The following is a 22438-nucleotide window of genomic DNA, read 5'->3' on the forward strand; positions in this document are numbered from 1 at the left end:
GAGAAAAACAGATGACCTCTTTTTATTACTGGACGTCCCCCATAAAGTTCTGGAACCTCACATTCTTTTTATTCCTACAATAGCATGAAATACAGATGTATTTTTAGAAATCAAAGATATAATTTTTAACACATCTTTGACTTGAACAGAATTCTAATTTTAATTTCACATCTCTAAACTGTCTGGACCGTCAGCTACTTAATCTGTGTCAGCTGTTGAAAACTGAAAGGGAAATATTATTTATACCTTAGCAGGTTTAAGCACATATTGATATTGATTAGCTCAGTTTACATTCAATGTATTACACTGAACATCTTTACTGCCTGTATCAAAGTAGAACATTTTGAACTAGGAAAAAAAATACAGAATTTCAAAATTCCTGTACATGAGGATAAATCACAGGATAATTTTGCTGATAGTCTCCATATAATCTTAAAATGCCCACGTACCACTAGCATTTTCCTCTCTGCCCCTCACCACATTCCATTAGTAACTTTGCTGCAAGCTTTATATTTGCTTTGTCTGTTCAAAAGGGGAACGACACAATTTGGAGAAAACCAATAATCTTTCTTTTCCAGTTTTTCAGTTTGAATGTGTTGCATTAGCAGAACAAAACCAAAGACCAACAATCTAATGTATACTATAATGCTACATACATTTAAACAAACAAATAAATCTCTTTCTTGCCAATGAAGGTTACTTCCAAGTGTGTACATTTTAATAAAAGTACCACTGAACAAAATCAGAACTAATTCTAAACAAATGCATCCAAATATGCAAGAGAGAGAGAAAATATTTTAAACAATATGTACATCTTCTAATCAGCTTGAGTCCTTTGAGACTTTCATAAATCAACTCAACAGCTTTTTACAGTTTATGTACTACACATAATTTCGCAGGAAAATACAGTCAAAGAAAATGCCAATTTCTGCCTGTACTGAAGCATCAAGTATTTAAAATAATTCATTACGATAGCCTCAGCCCTTGGCAAAATGTGCATGCATAGGGTAAAAGACTATACAGTACACCTATAAACGCAATCTATAGGAAGGATTGTTTTCTCATTCTACAAAGAAATCTGCTTAAACAATCGCAGTACTATAAACGGACACCTGTTTTCTCCAAATTGTAAAATAATAATACCAACATACAGTACCTTCATCTCGCTGGCCTGTAGCATCACGGCATAAAAGTGCTGCAGGTATCGTTTCCATAATATCCATTTGCTAAGGTTCTGAGGTGCTCCTTTACAAAAGCACCCAGTCGATAAACACATACACAGTTGATTATTCAGACATTTGGCAGGTAGCTACTGGAGCAGTTGGTTAAGGCACCTAGTTAAGCTTCAACCATAACAGAACGTCAACAGCTGTATGTTGTGATGTCAGCAACACCCTAACCAGTCTTGACACGGAATAACTGAAATGCATCAGATGCTATATTCAGCTCTTCATTAGCAATTCAGCAGCAAGCAAGGCAAATGTCCTGTGAAACTGTGAGCACACTACGAAATGCCTGTAGAGATGTTTTTAGTCACTCTCTCCTTCAGATTTAGCACTCGCAACCACCACCCAGCAGCAAAGCTACAGCATTCTTTATTCGCTACTGAACAGATCCAAAATATCTGAAACTGCCACAGAAATGCAAGCTCCTTAACAGTTGGAAATAATGTTCCTCTATTTTATTTCTACTTGTTTCACAGTGCTGCAGAGGTATGGCATTCATGCCAGCCACAGGTTTAGCGCTGTCAGAAAACAGTGCCTCGTTTAAATAATTTTAATCACCAAAGGAATCATATGCTAAGAATCTTACGTTGGGGTTGCTGAGCTTTTCTTAAAACAGATCATTGTAAAAAGACATAAGCTTTTAAGTACTGGCCAGCAGAAAGGATGTGTGTGTAAATGTCAAATATTATTCATTCAATTTCCCTTCCTTTCCTCCCTTGCTCTCTGCTATGAAGTACCTGATTTTCCATTTCCTAACCTTGAAAACCAAAAGTAAAGCTTAAGAAACATGTTAAACTACCACAAGAAAAAGAAAGCCTGTAATCTTTGTCGCATGCCATCAACGGAACGACATATTTTCATGAAAGACAATCCTGGAAGAATGCCATAATCTTTCTTAAGATGAAGCAGCCAGCCTAAGTAATCAGCTAATAGCTCCAGTGAAACTCGCTATGAGCATATTTTATTTTCACTGTGGTCAAGCTTCCTACATCATTATTTATTGGAGCTGCACACACATACTAGATGCAAAAAACCCCTCAAAAACCAGCAAGTAAGTATTTATTTTGGGTGAAAATAAAAATAATGTATCCATTTGTATGTTACAAAAACAAATTCAAAAAAAGTCTAGCTATTCGGATTAAGAAAGAACTAAGGACATAGACCAGAGTGGGAGTCCACTGTCAATGTCAAGGGTCAGGCATATGCAAGGAATTAGTGTATCTACACAAATCTACTGCCATTTTCACTTATGATGTATACACATACAGCAAGCACAAGAGATGCTAGCAACCTCTCCAATCTTCTAATTTTAAAAAGTCCATCCCACAAAACAGCAGCTTAGCTACATGATTTGTGCAGAAATTGCTCTTGTACTACAAAAACTTGTATTGAGACTGAAAGAAAATGTCACTCCCTGTTACAGGCAAAAATAAATATTGTTTTGGGATTTCTTATTCTCACTGTAAGAACAAAATGAGGATTTACATCCCCATCTGTACCAAGACATCCTTTATGTCACAACTGCGAAGTCTTCAATTTGTTTTTTGTAATATACCGGTGACTAAGTACAGTTATCCTCATCTGGTCCTTTGTGGTTTGTCATGTAACACTTGTTTTAGCCTCGTTATGCACGCTGCTCCCAATTCTTAAGTTTAGCTTTGTCCTTTTACTGCTGGTCCACAACAAGCAGCAAAGTGGAATAAGATACAGTACTTCAAATTTGGATGGTACACATGGGGACATACAGACTGGCATAGTGCTTTGGACTGCAACCTGAGATTCCCCACAATTCTCAAACCTGAGGAACTTCAACTTTTCTAGCTGTATCTTGCTGTTCCGAAGTGGGTGAAAGAGAAATAGGCTGGAGGCTGAAAATGGACAGCCACCTGATTGAAACACAAACATCAGAAATAATGGGAGAACGTTTAAAGTATGTCAGTAGGTGTGAAATGCCAATCCTACTTACATTCTATAAAATCATTTGATTTCGACATTTCTGGTCTGTCTTATGCTTTCTTTTTAGCTTTAACAAAATGTAAAGGGGAGATAGTTTTCAATTATGGGTGGCACGGTCCTGGTTTCTCTAAATTGGTCATGAGATTTTATCCATAACTAGTACTCAAAATAATTTATTAAACCATTTTGGTTTAGATGGGCTTTTGACACATCTCCAATTTAAGACCACATGGATTTTGAGAAATCATTATTACAAAGATTATTCTGAATATACAGGGTATAAAGATTCATAAGTCTTCTTCCAAAAGTAAACTAAGTTCCAGAGGTACGATGTATCTGCTGAGGGCTGGGGAACTGTAGAATGCAAAGCCCCAAAGCAGGGGTCCCCAACCCGCGGTCCGCGAACTGGGACCGATCTGTGGCCTTGACAGGACCAGGCCACGGAGACAAATCTCCTGCCCCACCCACATGTGCAAACGCATGCATGCCCCTCCCATGCACAGATGGCCTCTCCCACACACACACACACACACACACAGCCACTCCCAAACACGCATGGGCACACACACACAGCCCCTCCCACACCCGCACAGACGCCTGCCCGCTAAACTGGTCTGTGGCAGCCAAAAGAATGGGGGACCACTGCCCTAAAGAACAGATCTTGGGACATGACTCCCATATGCACAAATCTTGGAGCCCTGAAACAAAAATATTCTCAAGTAATGTGATATAGCTGGTTTGAGGGACAACAGAATCTTGGAGAGCTCCATCACCTGTTCTCTAGCATCTGGAAATGAACAATAAATTATTTTGAATCTATAGACCACCTATGGATAGAATTCTTTTGGTGTCAAGGTATCAACCTATACAATGTATATTCCCTCCCATATTTCTAGAGGAAAATATTCTCTTGGCTGGGCCAAAAATTATACTCACTCACCTCTTGCAATCCCTGCACTAGCTCCGTGCCGCTACTGTATTTTCAAAAGAAAGGCTGTTGGTTGTAAGGAAGCATGCCAGGTTAGACAATAGTGGTAAAAGGGCCTACTTTGCAACTGGCACAGACTCCTCTCAATACCAGCCTTTTTCATCAAGCAAAAGCCATCAAGAGAATGATTGTTAAAAGGATGCTATGTGAAAGCACTCCACGCACCTTCAGGCAACCACATTCAAGATTCCTGCCAATCCTTCTAGTTACTAATCACGCTCACAAAGCAGTGGCATTATGCTCGTCATGGCAAATAAATCCATCACTGATTCTGACCAGTGAATTAATACTAGTTTACAAGCATTGTCCAGATATTGGAAATTCAAATGCATCTGAATCATTTGTAGAACACAAACCAAAAAGACTTGGCAGAAGGCTGATGGAGTTCATCTTCCGAACAACAGCATGGTGAATGGTAAAAGATTTTGGAAGCTGTAATCCAACATCTGGGGAGCCCAGACTATTGACCACTCCTTTAGAAGAGTCTACTGTTTATACAAAACATACAAGATGCAGACCCATAGTGTTGAAACATTGTGTGAATTTTGGATATATGTCTCTAAGACCATGAATTATGTCATCAAAGCCTTCTGAGGTCACAGAAAACTACCAGCTAAAACAGACTGAGAATTACAATCTACTCTTGCAGCCTGACTGACGGTGCATTTGAGTGCATTTAGGTTCTGATGCAAGGCATTAATTTAATTAGACCTACAATTAATCTTCTTGTTTCTTCTGTCTACAGAAGCTTTGGGGAAGCAATATGCAGGTATTGGCAGAAGTCAGCCTGGCTTACAGCCAATGGTATACTGGAAGAATGTGCAAGTAGCATGAGAGAGCACCCATAAACCAGGCACAACCATAAATTCTTTACGCACACAGGCTATCCAACAACAAAATATTTTTATGAGCATTTTCAAATAAAAAGCACAAAACAACATTTTGAAATGAGCATTCATATCCCAAAACAAAATGAAGAAATGTGATTAAATGCTTCATCCTTCACAGCTAAACTCTGCTCTCATATTTTGTACTACACCAACTTGGTCATTTGTTTCCTGGCACAATTTGAAGCACTGCTACTAACTTTTAAAGCCTTACATGGCTTAGGACAGACTGAACTAAAGCCTGGGCTAATTACAGAGGTCCAGCTCCCATCAGCAAGAGGTCAGACTGGCAGTTACTCAAGACAGGGTCTTTTCAGACAAAGATCCCTAATTGCAGAACTTCTTTCCAGGGGCTTTCAACGTCAAGTTGAAAACTGGAAGATTCAACAACAGAGTAATGTGTCTTGTGAACTCTTTTTATTGTTTTGTTTTGTCTTCACATGTTTCAACATTTAGAAGCTTTGATATTCTTCTTCTGATATTATTTTATATTCTTGCTGGATGGCCATCTTGTAAATAACTATTGTCACAAACCACTTTCAAAGCACCGATTTCAGTATTTTAGTTCACACCAAGGAGTATAATGCCATGGCAGTGCAATGAACCACTCAATTGCTGTTTTGCCATTGCAGAAACCAGGGTGGATTCTTGTTGCCTATTTATGACAGGAGCTACTGAATCTTTATCCCATTTTTTAAAAAATACTATAACAGTTCTGTATAAAAGACCTTATCATTTGCTACCTTTTGCACAAATCTCAGGGTTGCCCTGACAAATGTGTCATTTATTAGAGCAGAAGTCCTGCTTTAATTCCCAAGTTGCTAATTTTTTGTTAGCTACAATGTGAATGTAGTTCAGTTACTGAATGATGCTGGATATTTTGTGTACATGTGTTTTGTTATATATGTGCAAATAAATATGCATTCTTGTAATCTAAATGCACTGTTCCAGGTCTGGTTCTTTGGAATCACAGAAAAGAAGCTTGCTCCACCTTCTATGTCAGGGGTCCCCAATCTTTTTCACCCCGCGGACTGGCTGGGGAAGGCGGGGTACCCTCTGTGGGGCACAAGGCGGGGCTTGTGCGTATGTGCAAATGGCGGTGCAGCGTTCACACAGACACGATGGAGCATGCGCGCATGCGCAAATCAGCTGTGCAGGGTAAGTGCAGCGGGGGGGGGAGTCTGTCTCCATGGCTCTGTCTGGCTCAGGCCACAGAATGGCACCGTGCCACGGTCTGGGGTTGGGGACTTTTGTTCTACCTGACAGCCTTTAAAGTATATGAAAATGGCTATCATAGGTAGTACTTCAAATGTAAGTAGTACAGTGCATAATTTAATATTAGAATTTAGAAATCATATATTTATTTATTCAATAATTTTTCAATGTCCTCTCAGAAGACATTTCTCATAAACTGGTCCTATATTGTACGTTCTAAAAGTTAACACTTTAAAATGAAACTTAAAAAATTGTGATCAATAGGACTGGCATAAGATTGGTGTAAAATAAGAAAAACAGCTTAGATGAAAGACTTGAGTCAAATGCAATGATTTAAACACTCTGATATAACGTTCAATGGTTAAAGAAAAAAATGTGTGTCATGTCTGCAAAAGACCACTGTTAACTATTAGTGAACTGAATATATATAGATTGCTGTCCAAATAATCCTCTGCACACAACAGGACCAAGCTACTTGCTGTGTGCATGGTAAGAACATTCTCAAATTCATTAGTTCCTGTAATTTACAAATATTGGGATGAAAACCAATTTCACATCTTTGATACCTTGCTGGCATGATTTGGAAGAAAATGTTATTTTATCACATTTAATGTTTCCTCTTTCAGTAAAAGATACAAAAGAAAGGAATATTGTTTCCTAAACCAGAGCAGAATTCTGTACTTGATTAAAAGTATACTTCAGGAAGTACGAAAAACCCAAGAGCACAATATAAAAGTACACCCTCCTTTTCAGGTCTACAGAAGCACTCAATGCTTAAAAGATGAACAGAAACCATTTTTCTTTACATCTTTTCCTTCAAGGAGCAAAGATGGACCCAGTTTAGATTATCACTTCAGGCTTCATAACCTATGCTGTACATTAACCAGCATTAAGTCAGAGTTTCTGGTTTGGATGTAATGAGGGCCTCTGGTTTAATGTAAGTCATAGATGAAGCATCTATGACTTACGTTGATCCCATGATTTGCATCTTGGGAGGAAAGAATAGGAAGGGAAAGAATAGGGAGGGCAAGGGGTCCTGACATTCGTTCCTAATGTCAGGAATCCCGAACTTTCAATACCAGCACTAGGAGTCTGACAACAAGGGTTTGTTCAAGACAAGCCTGACACACTGTTGAACAAAGGGAAGTTTAATCTCATTTTCAACAGTGAGTAGGTGCAACCTGCTCTGATGAGACCAGATCAACCATTTACATTTCTACCTTCTACAGTCACCTTAAAGAACATTTGAAATTACAAGAGGCTGCACAACAGTCTTGTGTTTAGACATTCTCCCTGGATTCTATGGCAAATCTTTTGGCTACGTATATCATTAGACAGCTTGTTCCTTCCTATAACCTACCTATTCAATTAGATCAAATATCTGAATGGAAAATGATCTTTAACTATGGCTCAAGAAAGCATTCCAACAACATACGGTATACACATTTGTACATACAAATAAGGGTCATAGAGTTTCCCCAAGGGAAGGTGTCAGGCATTAACAGGGTCACAAACACAAAACAAATTCAATATAGCATCTCCCTACCCCCCACTGGGGTTCTGACAGTAAGACCAATTGCTGCTCTTCCCTTTTCCCTCTCATCAATGGGAAGGGCAGGGGCGAAGGCACAGAAACAATTAAGGGGAATTCCACACTCATCCATACCCCAATATTATTTCCTTTTATCCAGTCATCAGATGAAAAGTGCTTAGAGCATTAATGCAGGACAGGACAGAGCTAATCACAGACTATCAATCTCATTTTGTCTTTTACTAGCATCATATCATTCTGATCCATTTTTCATCTTTACTTCTGCCACTCTGTAAAATGAACTGTACTCTACAATGCCCATTCTTCTAACCATGATAGCTTCGTAAAATGCTGGAAATGGATTGACTTTATGATATAGATGTTTGCCAAGCAAACATGCATAATTAGACAAGGAAAAAAAACCATCCCAGAAAACACCTACGAGCTTCAACTGGCTTCAGCACAATGAAATAATAAGCCGTTAGCATTTAAGCAGTTATTTTTGGCTTTTTTTCCTAAATAAAATTGAAGAGGCCTCCATTGCTAGCCATTATGTTTAGCGAAGAGGCTGCTAAAAGCAGACCATGATGTAGCTCATGTCCTGTTTCATCTCGACATTATACAGCCATGAACAGGAAGAGCTACATTCAGCAAAGGCAAAAACACACTGGCAAGGATGCTGCAATCAACGATGAGGCCAAAACAATTACTACGGTAGATATTATTTGGTCTAAGAAAAAAAAATCAAGTCCAAGAAAAATTAAACGGATACAGCATCCTTGTAAATTAAAAACAACAAGAATGTAAATTTGTGCCGAATAAAATCATTGTCAGCACTTAACAATGCTGAAGTGGTTACCTTTAACAGTATAATTTTTAAAAGGCTTTTAAAAGACCAATTGAATCCTATAATCACCACTCTCATATCAAAGCACTCCTTTAAAAAAATACTATCATAATTACAAAGACATGAAAGCGTATTTAACACACTGAAATCTGCAGGATCCTCCCACTGAAAGTCAGGTCAGATAAAGTGTCAAAATGGCTACAAAAGTGCTTCAGGTAAGTAATAATAACCACGTGCCATCAAGTCAATTCTAACTTATGGCAACTCTTTTCAGGGTTTTCCAAATAGAGAATATTCAGAACTGGTTTCCCATTCCCTTCTTCTGGGGTGCTCCGGGACTGTTCTGTCAGATCCTGATCTGAATAACTGACAGGGTCTCCCAAAGCCACACAAGCTGGCTCTTTTCCTGGAAGGTCCAGTGAGGAATCAAACTCACAACCTCCGGCTCTGCAGCCAGATAACTAAACCACTATTAGATTACAGTAATGTTATGTAAATGTAGGAATCTTTTTTTAATGTCAAACAAGGAAAATTGCACATACACAGGGCACAGTGTACCATCACTTAAAATACCTCTGCTTGTGAAAATTCTCTTATCCTACCAATGCAATATCTAAGATGAAGAAGGTATATGGATATTTGGGAATATTTCAGCCATTCCACTCTTCTTTCTTTGGATGAAAACTTTCAAGGTCTGACAGTTCTAGTGAACATTCTTCATTTCCAGTCTCCTTACAAAATAATCTAAGCATTCTAAATTATATCAATATATAAACTTCTTCTGGGAACAAGCCTCCATGGTTTCCATATTGGGGTTTTCCAATATCCATGGTGGTGAGTACAGGAACACGCTTCCCACTCCAAGGTCTTCAAAGGTAGTTTTCAGAATAGTTTAGCTGTCACCTTCAGAGCAGAAAATTTCAAACTGTGGTCCACAACCTCTGCACGGGTGGTTAGCAAAAAGCTTACTCATGACTACATTGCCAAACCAGACCAGAGGCTAAGCTGACAAAAGATTAAGCCATGATTCATGGCAAAATAAATAAAATAAAATACAAATTAAAAAAGAAACAAACACCAGGCACATCCACTGTGATGCACAGCCAAACTGCAGTTCTTCAACTATGACTTGTGCATATGCTTTGATCTCTAGAAGAACAGAAACAAAAAGGAAGTGGTCCACCCCAGTGATGTTCAAGTGGTCTGGCGAGAAGGCTTCAAGAACTGTTGCATGAGAGAAAGAGGCCACAATTTGCGGAGTGACAGGAGACAGTGCTTTGGTGTTTCTAAAATTTGGAAACAGAAGAGTCTCTAAAATGAAATTATATTTTATTACTCTTTATTTAACAAAAAGAAAAGAAAGGGGCAGTGTGTTAATTTGTACAACATAACAATGTTCCAATAGCCAAATGAAGTTGAATCAAAAATGGTACTAACTCAATACATATTATAGCCGTTTAAAAGTTAAAATGCAAAGCTTTGCCTAGATACCACGTTCATCAGAATACCTGTAAAGAGTGTAACACCTATCAGCTCAATAGAACATTTCTTTTTGCCACTGCTCAGATTTTAAAAACAACACTGAATGCACTGAAGACTATTCATCATGTGCCATCAAGTTAATTCAACCTTATGACAATCCTTTTCAGGTTTTTCTAGGCACAGAGTACTCAGAAGTGGTTTCCCATTTCATTCTTCTGGGAGCATCCTGGGACTGTGCAGCTTGCCCAAGGCCACAAAGGCTGACTCTTCTTCCAGGAGACATACTGGGAGTATCGAATGTCCACCCTCTGGTGCTACAGCCAGACAACCAATTCACTGAGCTATCAAGCCAGCTGAAGAGTATCAGCACGTTCATTTTAACACACCATCAGTAAACATGCACAATATCTTTCTCCTTGTCAGCTGGAGAAGCTTACACTGGCCCTTTAAACAGCACAGATTGCATCCAACTTATGGCAATCCTAAATAGGGTTTTCAAGGTATGTGAGATATTAAGGAATGGATATATCATTGGCCCCGTGATTTTCCACAGTCAAACGGACTTAACAACCACCACCATGTTAGTATAGCAGAGCTGGAAGGGACCCTATGGATCATCAAGTCCAGTCCCTGCCAAGAGGCACAGTAGGGAATCAAACTCCCAACCTCTGGCTTTGCAGCCAGAGGCCTAAATCACACTCCTTTGTCTCAGTCCAACATTCTGTTCACTATAACACATTGGCTCTTACAGACATAACAAAATTTACCCCTTTGAAATTAGGGCGCTTCTAAAAATCAAACAATCTTTAAATCTTTAATCTTCAGTTTTGTTGCTTTCTTGGTCTATGAAACAAACAGCTTTTTTTAGAAAAGGAAACTGGAATGGGGCACAGTACCACAATATTTTCCCCTTCATCTCAACAGCAATGACCAAGTCAGTCTTACTTCTCCACAGACCCTAAAATATTGCCATTTTTAAAAAAAAAGAATTTATCAATTAAAGAAATTAACATCCCCTCAATGAAAAAATAAACAAGACAGTATCTCATGGAGTACTCTGCTCTAGTAAAATTATTCTGGTTTTGTATTTGCGAAGGCTTTCACGGCCAGGATCTAATGGTTGTTGTGGGTTTTTCAGGCTCTTTGGCCGTGTTCTGAAGGTTGTTCTTCCTAACGTTTCACCAGTCTCTGTGGCCGGCATCTTCAGAGGACAGCACTCTGTGCTCTGGTTTTCTTTTTACTTAGAAAACAGTGAAGAGTTAAAATGAGATGGATGCAAGGAAAACAATATATTGGTATATTTAGTTTCTACCAGTGTTTCACAGCTGATTAGGGCAATCTCTCTTCATCTTTCTAATTAATGTTTAGAGCCAACAAGATTCCACAAGATTCTGAAGAGTAAACAGGTTCCTAAGTAATTACAAATAAAGAAAGCATTTACATTAAGATGTACACTAAGAATACTAGTGCACAGCCCTTGGTATGAGTACATTTGAAGCACAGCTGCACTCACAGCCCTTGAGAAGGGGGGTATGTCTCTGAGTAGATCAGAGGAAAGTAACACTGCCTGGCACCAATCAACTCAATCTCCAGCACTTAGCCAAAGCAGATGTAGCCTTTCCGATGCAGTGAGAGGCAAATATTGTACATGTTGCTTACTTATTTACAAATATTTACAAAACACTTATACCTAAAGATTTTAGAGCTGTACACCACAACAAAACACACTGTATAAAATACATAAGGAAAGAGACAACGTTCACAATAGCCATAAAGAGGGTGGAAAACCTTCGACAACTGAGATAGTTTTCAACATGCCCCTAAAAATAAGAATTGTAAAAGCACAATGGAAGATATCAGAGGGAAGGATATTCCACATAAATGCTGAGGGGACCCGAGGCCCACCAAGAAAGCCCTTGTAGAGGGTCTCAGGAATTACATACATGTGAGGAGCAGATACTGTATCCCAGTGCAGGGTTCACAATCAGGGAGCACCATCCATTTTTAAAGTTCTCATGTGCCGCCTCCTGCCACCATAATATATATTACATTACATACGGTCCTTGGAAACAAGAAATATCCTCCATTATAAGCTAAGAGAGGGTCTCCAGGCTTATAAATTACAAGAAGCACTCACAGGTCAATGGTATACCATCATCCCACTCACTACGGATCCTGCAGATACAATTAGAGTACAATTAGGCCCTATGGTTCTTTGGGATAGGCCAACATCTGCAAACATACTCCATCTATTGACCAGGTTTGCTGACCCCGAAGCTCGTATTTAAAGTCCTTAAATACCAGTTCTTTTTTTATCTGTTTCAGGGAAAAGTGACAGTTCGTGGGATTACTTACTGCAGGTATGGTGGAGATCCTTTTCTGTCTCCACTGCTGTGCAGAAGCAGGAAAGTCTTCCTTTTATTCTGAGAGAGGCAGGGAGGGCATGGGATATTGAGAGGGCAAGAGACAAGACCGGGATCCAAGAGGGGCACAGGCATCCCTCTCCCCCACTGGAGGCCTGGCATCCTACAGTTCCTGCTTTATAGCCACCTGCCATCCCAAGTGGCAACTGAACCACAGCACTTAAAAGGGCACGTGTGCGCGCCTGTATGTGGACGTTGCACACACGCACACACACACTGGGCACAATCACTTCATTCTCAGACACAGAGATACATGCGAATAAAATTCACGTATAGATACATCCACAAATACATGGTCTCCATTTAGTTACAAACGAGGACAGTAACCGGGGTGGGAAAAACCTGGCCAGCCCGGGGCTATTAAGCCGCCACCTTTCCTTGCCTTGCCCCGGGGATGTTTGCTTCCCCCCCCATCATCATCATCATCATCATCACCACAAGGCCCGGGGGTGTAACTGCACCCATTGCATCCACGAGGCTGGCGCGCACTTCCGTCCAATGCAGGCCCAGGGAGGGAGGGAAGGAGGGAGGGAGACTGGCGGGGCGGAGGTGGTGCTTCTGCTGCAAAGCACAGGACTTCTCGCTTCCCCCCCCCCCCCCCCCGGCCCGGTTCGCCCCTTGTCCCGCTTGGAACAGGCCCCAAGCCCCCCCCACCCCACCCTCGGGCGGCCGCTCGGGGATTCCCGACCCTTTGCGCCCGAGGGAGCTAAGGGGGAAACGGGGCTATTTATAATGGGACAAGCAAGACAGCAGCAGGGGGGCGACTTACCGCAGTGGCGCGAGCCTGACGAACGGGCGGACCAGGGGCGGGGAAAAGGGAGAGGGGAGGGAGAGGAGACGACGGCAAGGCCGGGTCGCTAAGGGGGCTTCATACACGAGGGGGAATTAACCCCATCACCAGCCCCCCAACAGCGGCTCCGGCTCCTCCTGCTGCTGCCGCCGCCGCCGCCGCCGCTGCCGCGGGTGCCATAGAGAACGGCCCTCTACGGGCACCGTCAGCCAATCGCAACCTCCCGTGCCGTTGACTGACATCCCTTCCAACCCATGAGGATTTAACGCACTCTTTTCCACCACCACCGCCGCCGCCACCACCCCGCTCCTCCTCCCCCGGACCCAACCACTGAGTGGTCCAATATTCGGCCCACGCAGAAAAACGCCCCGGCGTGGGATCGCTAGCCAATCAGAATCCGCGCCAGAGCTGAGCGACGGTAAGGAAAAACCAATGGCAATGCCGGGTGAGACTTGAAAGACCGGCAAGCGCTTACCCCCGCCTATTTACGTCTCTGTGACTGAGAGTATGACGGCTAGAGCTGGCTTGTGAGCGTCGCTGTTGGGTGGCTGTTTGCCCTGTTTCGGAGTGGCTTCGCTTCTCTTTTAGCTCTTCTTCAGTGGACGCTTTGAGCTGTCCCGTGATCGATCTCTTCAGAGAACCTCTGAATTTATATTCTCAGAAAATGGAACACTGGACTACAAATCCCAGACGCCCCTGACCGTGGGCAAGCGATGCGAGGGATGTTGGGGCATGTAGTTTTTTAAATTTTTTATTTATACTCTGCCTTTCTCCTAAAAATGACCCAAGGCACCTTACAGTAAAAAAAAAACAGTATTAAAACTGAGCCATTCTTGATATATTATATACTGTGTTGGCATGGTTAAGATGTTCCTCCCGCAACCACTGCAACACCCTTAGATAGCAGCACCCAACTAACCATCTGTGGCTTTTTTTGCCTTGTTATACACATTTTCTCCTAAAAGGCCATGTTTCTGTTGAATTCAGTGGGACTTGTTTTTTTTAAACACATCATGTGCATTCTTCCAGCTTTGCTGCAAACCGGATTTTTATTATTCACAGTGAGTGATGCCATGACGATGGAGGCTCATCTCCCACCGACACACATTATAATGAAGAGGAACCAAAAAGAAACCTAACACAGCAGTTCTGTCTTGCTAGATTTTGCAGGAATGCTACTATCTATTAAGACCTTTGTATCCAGAATGGAAAGTTTCTTGAGTGCATTGCTACTCACACCTGCAAACAAGAATTAAATCTGTCATTTCATCTGTGATGATGTAGTTGAAATGGGGAGGGGCAGAATTCTCAGTCATTTTCTTTGCAACCTCTACACTGTGGTTGAAAGCTAGTGTGTGCAATGCATAGAGTGTGGAACTAGGACTCAGGAAACTAGGGTTCTTCAAACCCCTGCTTGGCCAGCGAAACTCAGGGTGTGTGTGTGCTGGCAATGGTAACCACTCCTTGGACATTCCATATACCACAGAAAGCTCTTAGAGTCACTGTACAGCAAATGGGAATACCTGTACATTTGGTGGCATGTAAGATTAGGGTTAGAATTCAGTCCTATAGACATGCCATTTGGGCTACTAATCAACAGATAAACATACAAGTGTTCTGTTTAAACTTTGAAGTATTTTAAGGAGCAACTAATTTACTCTATTCTATCCACTTCTGTTGATAAAAAAATAATCCCCACTAGGCTCCTTCGAGATGCTGGACAATAAGCCCCACCAACTTTTAGCCGGCACAGCGATGAGAAATCGCGGGAGTCGTGTTTCATTGCCTCCTACTGTAAACTCCCTTTGGGAGATGCATGAGTGATCCCGTCCCTCCCATCTATTCCTAAGTGGGCGTCTCCATGTGGGTTCATCAGCAAATGTCCTAGCTACTGTTGCTGCTGCACGACCACCCTCGGAGCATATATAGATATTGCTCCTTCCTGTCGCAGCTTCCGTTTGCATTGCTTCCTCTAAAGTCACCCCGTGAATGGGGCGAGGGAGGGAGTAAGAAAGACGTTTCCACGAGAGACGGTGCATCCGCGTTTGCGCAAATCTCTCTCTCTCCCCCCTAGGTTCCAATTGCCGGGAAGGGTTTCCCGCGCATTTTCTGGCACAGTAAATCTCACACGATCCGGAATGTGCCTTTGACGGGACCAACAATTGACCCCGTCTAAACGCTCCTTAGACCCACCACATTAGAAGAAGGGGGGGGGGGGAAACACAATTATACGGGCAGTCATTTGTTAAGTATCCACGTCCGCCTAGCCAGGTTCACTTCCGCCCTATTTGAGCGCCAAAAGTCGGGGGGAGGTTAGTGGCTAAGGAGGAGGAGCTGCTGCTCCCGTTGTTGCTGAGGTCCGTGGGAAAAGGGCGACATTCAGAGCCCGGGACGTGCTGTTGGGCGGGTAAGCGGGGTTCAATCGAAGGTTCAAAAGGGAGGCTTTCTTCTTAAAGCACTGCTGAATAGTAACAACCGACGTCCTTTCTCGAGTTTTTGAAGTTCCCTTCGGTTGCAGTCCTGATCCCGTGTACCTGCGGGTAAGATCCCGTGAACCAAGTGGGGCTCCCTTCTGAGTACGTACACGCGTCTAGGATTGTATGTACCGTTCAGTCCGCGGAACGGTTCGTCTTCTACTCTTTTTCACCTGAGCATTTCCCCAGTAAAAGGGCAGCTTGAAAGGTAGATTTCTCTTTACGGGTGTTCGAAAAGGGGATTTGGTGCGTGGTGGAGTTAGGTAGGTCCGTGTTGTTGTTATTCATAGGGCGGCCACCGTGCTTCCAGGTTGTGGTGGCGACCCCATGTCTGAATTGGCGACCTTCAAAAAGTCAGCCCTGCTCAGCTCTTGTAAACTCAGGGCCATGGCCTGATCGAATCAATACATCTGTTATTTGGGTCTTCATCTTTTCCTGTTGCTTCCAACCACGAAAGTCTTCTAATAATGTCTTCTAATAATGTGTTCGAACTACAGTAACCTGTAGTTTTGGTCTGTGCAATACTGTTTGAAACATGACCTTTCTGTGTAAGGTAGGACTAGACATATCCAGGACTAAGATTTTGGAAAGCTGGTATTATTATTATTATTATTATTATTATTATTATTATTATTATTATTATTATTATTATTATTATTATTATTATTATTATTATTATTATTATTATTATTATTATTATTATTATTATTATTGCTGAACTCTGTTTAAGGGGCATTAGTATTCAGAGGTATGGTTCTCATCCTCCAAAAGTAGTCTGAACTTCTATTGTTCACTTTATCTCTTGGGAAATTGCTACCACATAGATGTAAATCCCCTAGGAAATTGTGTGATCATTAGAATTGATTTTAGTGAATGTGTAGCTGTGTGTAACACTGTGCTGATTGATCAGTGAAAGTTAAATGATTTCCAAAAACTTGAATAGCATTATTAAACTCTGGCTTAACAGTAGGGAAAAATTAATCTTTTCCCAACCAGTACATTTTTAAGTGTCCCACTAGATCAAATGAAATTTACATTTAGTACAGTTATGCTCTGTTAACATTTTTTTAAGTTCTTCCAAAGGCTACAAGGGCAGAAACAACACCACTTAAAAGTAATCCCTGGGTTTTCTTTTACTTCTGCTGTCATAAGAGTTCACCATGCTTGTTGAAGAGCCAAATTATTGCTGGTATTTAAGATTTCAGAGAGAGCAATTAATGCTTCGTTCTCTGTAGACATGAGTGTAACCTGAGATTTTTGCTCCAGACAGACTAATTAAAGCTCCAGTTCTATTCATATTTGCCTAGGAGTAAGTTCCCAAATGTTTGCTTCTGAGTAAATACCATGGGATTGTAATGTTTGTCTGTCACAGAATGGGGCAATGTCTGGTCCTTCGGAAACTGTTGGTTTACAGTTGCTTTGTTGCCTTGCACTGATGGGGCTTACAGTCCAACAGTATTCCACCTGTGCTTTGTTTTGTTTTCATTTTAAGATTGTTATAAAACGTACACTAGTTCTTTTCGAGATTGCCAAACAATTTTCTTTTCTCTCAATAATGTACTGTAATAATTGCTTGTTTCCAAGTCAATTTCAACTTATGGTGACCCTTTCTATTTTTTAAATGATATAGAGTAGAAGTGGTTTACCATTCCCTTCTTCTGGGGGGCATCCTGAGACTGTGCAGCTGGCTTAGGGCCACATATTTATTTGTTTGTTTGTTTGTTTGTTTGTTTGTTTGTTTGTTTGTTTATTATCCTGCCTATCTGGTCGGTTAAGACCACTCATAGACTGACTTTACTTTGAGAAGGCACAGTGAGATATCACCCACTCATTTCACACACTAGCAAGGTTATGCTCAAAATCCTCCAAGGCAGGCTTCAGCAATATGTGGACCAAGAACTCCCAGAAGTACAAGCTGGATTTCGAAGGGGCAAAGGAACTACAGACCAAATTGCTAACATGCCCTGATTATGGAGAAAGCCAGAGAGTTCCAGAAAAATATCTACTTCTGCTTTATTGACTATGCAAAAGCCTTTGACTGTGTGGATCACAGCAAACTATGGTAAGCCCTTAAAGAAATGGGAGTGCCTGACCACCTTGTCTATCTCCTGAGAAATCTATATGTGGGACAGGAAGCAACAGTTAGAACTGGGTATGGAACAAATGATTGGTTCAAAATTGGAAAACGAGTATGACAAGGCTGTACTGTATATTGTCTCCCTGCTTATTTAACTTACATGCAGAATACATCATGCGAAAGGCAGGACTGGAAAAATCCCAAACCAGAATTAAGATTGCCAGAAGAAATACCAACAACCTCCGATATGCAGATGATAGCACTCTGATGGCAGAAAGTGAGGAGGAATTAAGGAACATCATAATGAGAGTGAAAAAGGAGAGTGCAAAAATGGTCTGAAGCGCAACATCAAAAACGCTAGGATCATGGCCACTGGTCCCATCACCTCCAGGCAAATCGAAGGGGAAGATATGGAGGCAGTGACAGATTTTACCTTCTTGGGCTCCATAATCACTGCAGATGGAGACAGCAGCCACTAAATTAAAAGACACCTGCTTCTTGGGAGGAAAGCGATAACAAACCTAGACAGCATCTCAAAAAGCAGAGACATCACCTTGCCGACAAAGGTCCACATAGTCAAAGTTGTGGTTTTTCCAGTAGCGATGTATGGAAGTGAGAGCTCGACCATAAAGAAGACTGACCACCGAAGAATTGATGCTTTTGAATTGTGGTGTTGGAGGAGGATCTTGAGAGTTCCCTGGAGTGCAAGGAGAACAAACCTATCCATTCTAAAGGAAATCAACTCTGAGTATTCACTGGAAGGACAGATCCTGAAGCACAGTTGCAATAGGGGTAATGACTTTTATCAAAAGATTAAAACTTGAAAATCCAAGTTTGCATAATATGCAGTTATACGCCCTTGTGATCAGTAGGAACTATAAATTGCTTATGTTGTGTAAGCCTTCTGTTTCCCTTATCAAACAGTTTGTATCATCATCTTTTCTCCCCCACGAAACAGTAGCCACATTACAGGGTGAGAATAATTTACAAATGGTTGTTGTGGGTTTTTTGGGCTTCTTGGCCGTGTTCTGAAAGTGGTTTTTATTTATTTATTTATTTATTTATTTATTTATTTATTTATTTATTTATTTATTTATTTATTTATTTATTTATTTATTGGACTTATATACCGCCCCATAGCGCTACAAGCACTCTCTGGGCGGTTTAGAATTTTTAATTATACAGGCTACACATTGCCCCCCCCCCCCAGCAAGCTGGGTACTCATTTTACCGACCTCGGAAGGATGGAAGGCTGAGTCAACCTTGAGCCAGCTACCTGGGATTTGAACCCCAGGTCGTGAGCACAGTTTTAGCTGCAGTACAGCATTTTAACCACTGCGCCACGAGGCTCTTTTCCTAACGTTTCACCAGTCTCTGTGGCTGGCATCTTCAGAGGACAGCAAACTGTGCTCTGGTGTAGTTTGGCTAGGGCGTGGAGTATTTATGGCTGTGAGATGGGATGATTAGTGTGTATTGTTGTGGGTGTATTGTTTTCTGTGGAAACCAATTTACAAATGGTTTCTGTATATTTATTCTTGCTTCTATGGTAAAGCTTGGCCTGTTATTACAGAGTTTCCCAAACAGACATTCCTTGGCCACAGCTGTGGAAGTTGACGTCAAAGAATGTCTGTTTGGGATCCACTGTATTATTAAAATTAATCTCTTCTATACTCAGAACCTGGCGGTTGTGATCCTGATTTGCCTGAGTGTTGGAATAAAAGCTATTCTGGCTGTTTCTTGCCAGAATAGCTTTCTTGTCCGAAATTGTGATGCGAGGTAAAGCAGATTCTGATGGTAGATTCTGCTAGACAAAGGCTGGGGGCCATACTCAATACTGTCTTACATGCCCACCAACATTGAGTGTTGATAATATACCGTGTTTCTCCGATAATAAGACACTGTCTTATTATTTTTTGGGTACAGAAAAACACCAGAGGGCTTATTTTCAGGGGAGGGCTTATTTTAATGAACATTAACAGCAATTTTAATAAACAGGTATGGTAAATGTGAACAAAAAAAAAAGTGCCTTTATTCAATAATGATCATGTCATCTTCTTCAACAACATCGTCATAAGTGTCCATATCCTGAATTCTGTCCTGGATGTCTTGCGCTTCCATTTCCTTCAGAAGAAGTGGACCCAATCTGTCATGTCCAGCAATATAGCTCTCTTTAAATGAACATGTCTTGTCCAGGTAACCTGCTCGTAGTGCCTTGGCGACACAGCTGTCAGTAATTTTATCCCATGACTTCTTCACCCAAGTCACGACTTCTTGCAGACGGGGCTTCACAAAGTTTCCACGCTGATTTCTTTCCATTCTATTTTCAATGTAGTCATTGACTTCCATGCGCAAATGGTCCTTGAATGGCTTGTTTATTGCAATATCAAGGGTCTGGAGATAGGCAGTCATTCCTGCAGGAATCATTACTTGATCTATTCTTCTTTCTGCAAGGAAGTTCTTCATTTCTTTAGCGCGGTGAGTGCTGGCTGAATCCCAGACTATCAGACCTCTTCGGTTACCTCGCATAACAAGTGGCAGCATTAAATCAACCCACTTTCTTATAACGGCTTGTGTACACCAGGCTTTTTCGGTTTCAAGAACGTAAATGCCTGACACACGTTCAATCTTATCTTTCTTGCCCTTACTGATGATTAGAGGTGTGGCTTTCTTTCCATCCAAACGAATTGCCAAAACACAGGTGACCCGTGCACTTTCATAGCCAGTGGTGGGAATGTAGATTGATGTTGCACCCCTGTGATGAATTGTTGTTTGAGATCCTTGTCCCATAAACACTGCAGTTTCATCCATAGCAAACATATTGCAGGTTTGGTACTTGGAAAGATTGGTCATATCAATAAAGGACTTGTATGCAAGTGCACGTTTAATAACTTCATCATCTTCCAGCTTAAACATTGTTGTTGATCTTCTTAGCGACAGTTCATACCGTTGAAGGAAACCGTCCAACCAGCGGTGTGATGCTTTGAATCCTTCTGAGACCATTTCAAACTCTGGTGCCATTGAAAGGGCAAATGCTTGAATATCAGCCCTGCGCACAACCAAGGCCTTTGCTCTCCTGTCAGCAATCCATTCACCAATGAGGTTCTCCAAGTCAGGATATAAGGGCTGCCGACCTGATCCATACCTGCGCTTTTTCCCTTTTCCCTCATCCACCTGTTGATTGAGGTTATTATAATCTGCTCTCCATTTTCTGACCATTCGAAGATCCAAAAGTTTTTCTTTACAGAAAACTGCAAGATTCTTGCCATGTGACTCCTCCACAATTGCTTTCTTGTACTCAACAGTATAGCTCTTCCTTTTTGTACTCATGTCTGGGGGTCAAAACAGACAGAATACCAGTAATAAAATTATGATCATCAGTCCTTCTTTTCACTCCATCATTCCCCTCAATAATGTTTTAACCCCATCATGCTCCCTGAGTGCCCCTTTTACCCTCCATCATGCTCCTTCACTCCTGCTTACATACCGGGTTTTTATGTTGTCCTGCCTCAGCAGCAGGCGAGCCTCAGCCACCCTCGACGAGTGCAAGGGGACTGGCGTTTCCTCTTCCTCAAAGGGAAGCTGCAGCAATTTCCTGCTTTCCTAACACCCCCCTTCAGATAATGAACTACGGTAGGAATATCAAAGCAGGAGGGGCAGTTGAGAGGGAAAGCAGTTCACCTGCACAAAACCATCACGGAGAAGAGGCAATTCCCTCCGTCCCTCTCCCGCAGTCCTCAAGCCCCGGTGTAGTCCTCTCGTCTGCTTTGGCCACAGTAGCGCCGTTTCTGACTTTCAAAATGGCTGCGCCCAGCATTTTCCCGCCCTCGGTGAGTGAGGGGAGGGCGCAGGGGCGCTGTGCTCAGCCATTTCGGCTGTTCCAGCCGCGGTCTCGCTGCGGCCGAGGTGGCCGCGCGCAGTGTTTTGCCACCCTTGGTAAGCAAGGGGAGGGCGCGGGGACGCTGTGCTCCGCCATTTCGGCTGTTCCGGCAGCCATTTTAGACCCGCCGAACAGCTGATCTGTGGTCTTGCTGAGGCCGAAATGGCTGCGCATAGCATTTTCCCGCCCTTGGTGAGCGAGGGGAGGGCGCGGGGGCGCTGTGCTCAGCCATTTCGGCTGTTCTAGCCGCGGTCTCGCTGCGGCCGAGGTGGCCGTGCACAGTGTTTTGCCACCCTTGGTAAGCAAGGGGAGGGCGCGGGGACGCTGTGCTCCGCCATTTCGGCTGTTCCGGCAGCCATTTTAGACCCGCCGAACAGCTGATCTGTGGTCTTGCTGAGGCCGAAATGGCTGCGCACAGCATTTTCCCGCCCTCGGTGAGCGAGGGGAGGGCGCAGGGGCGCTGTGCTCGGCCATTTCGGCTGTTACAGCCGCGGTCTCGCTGTGGCCGAGATGGCGAAAATAATCTCAATAGGGCTTATTTTCGGGGGAGGGCTTATTTTAGAGGAATCGTATAAAGTAAGGGGAGGGCTTACTTTCGGGATAGGTCTTATTATCGGAGAAACACGGTAATAGGCAAGCTGTTATAAACTAGATGTGCTGTAGTA

At 42.2% G+C, this 22438-nt stretch overlaps 1 protein-coding gene across 5 annotated transcripts in view; it reads left to right on the forward strand.

The window, feature by feature from the left end:
- The first annotated feature begins 15632 nt into the window (after positions 1-15632).
- Positions 15633-22438, forward strand: part of ZRANB3 (zinc finger RANBP2-type containing 3) — a 65701-nt gene continuing 58895 nt past the window's right edge. For 2 of the 5 annotated variants that reach the window (XR_013537163.1, XM_072984125.2), the window contains exon 1: positions 15651-15885. The gene's annotated coding sequence lies outside the window, so the exon portion shown is untranslated. Of the gene's footprint in view, positions 16028-18062; positions 18689-22438 lie in introns of all 5 variants that reach the window. The other 3 variants (XM_078377111.1, XM_072984144.2, XM_072984130.2) reach the window with 3 other exon arrangements.

This window comes from Pogona vitticeps, chromosome 1 (assembly GCF_051106095.1).
Source record: "Pogona vitticeps strain Pit_001003342236 chromosome 1, PviZW2.1, whole genome shotgun sequence".
Taxonomy (NCBI): Eukaryota; Metazoa; Chordata; class Lepidosauria; order Squamata; family Agamidae; genus Pogona; species Pogona vitticeps.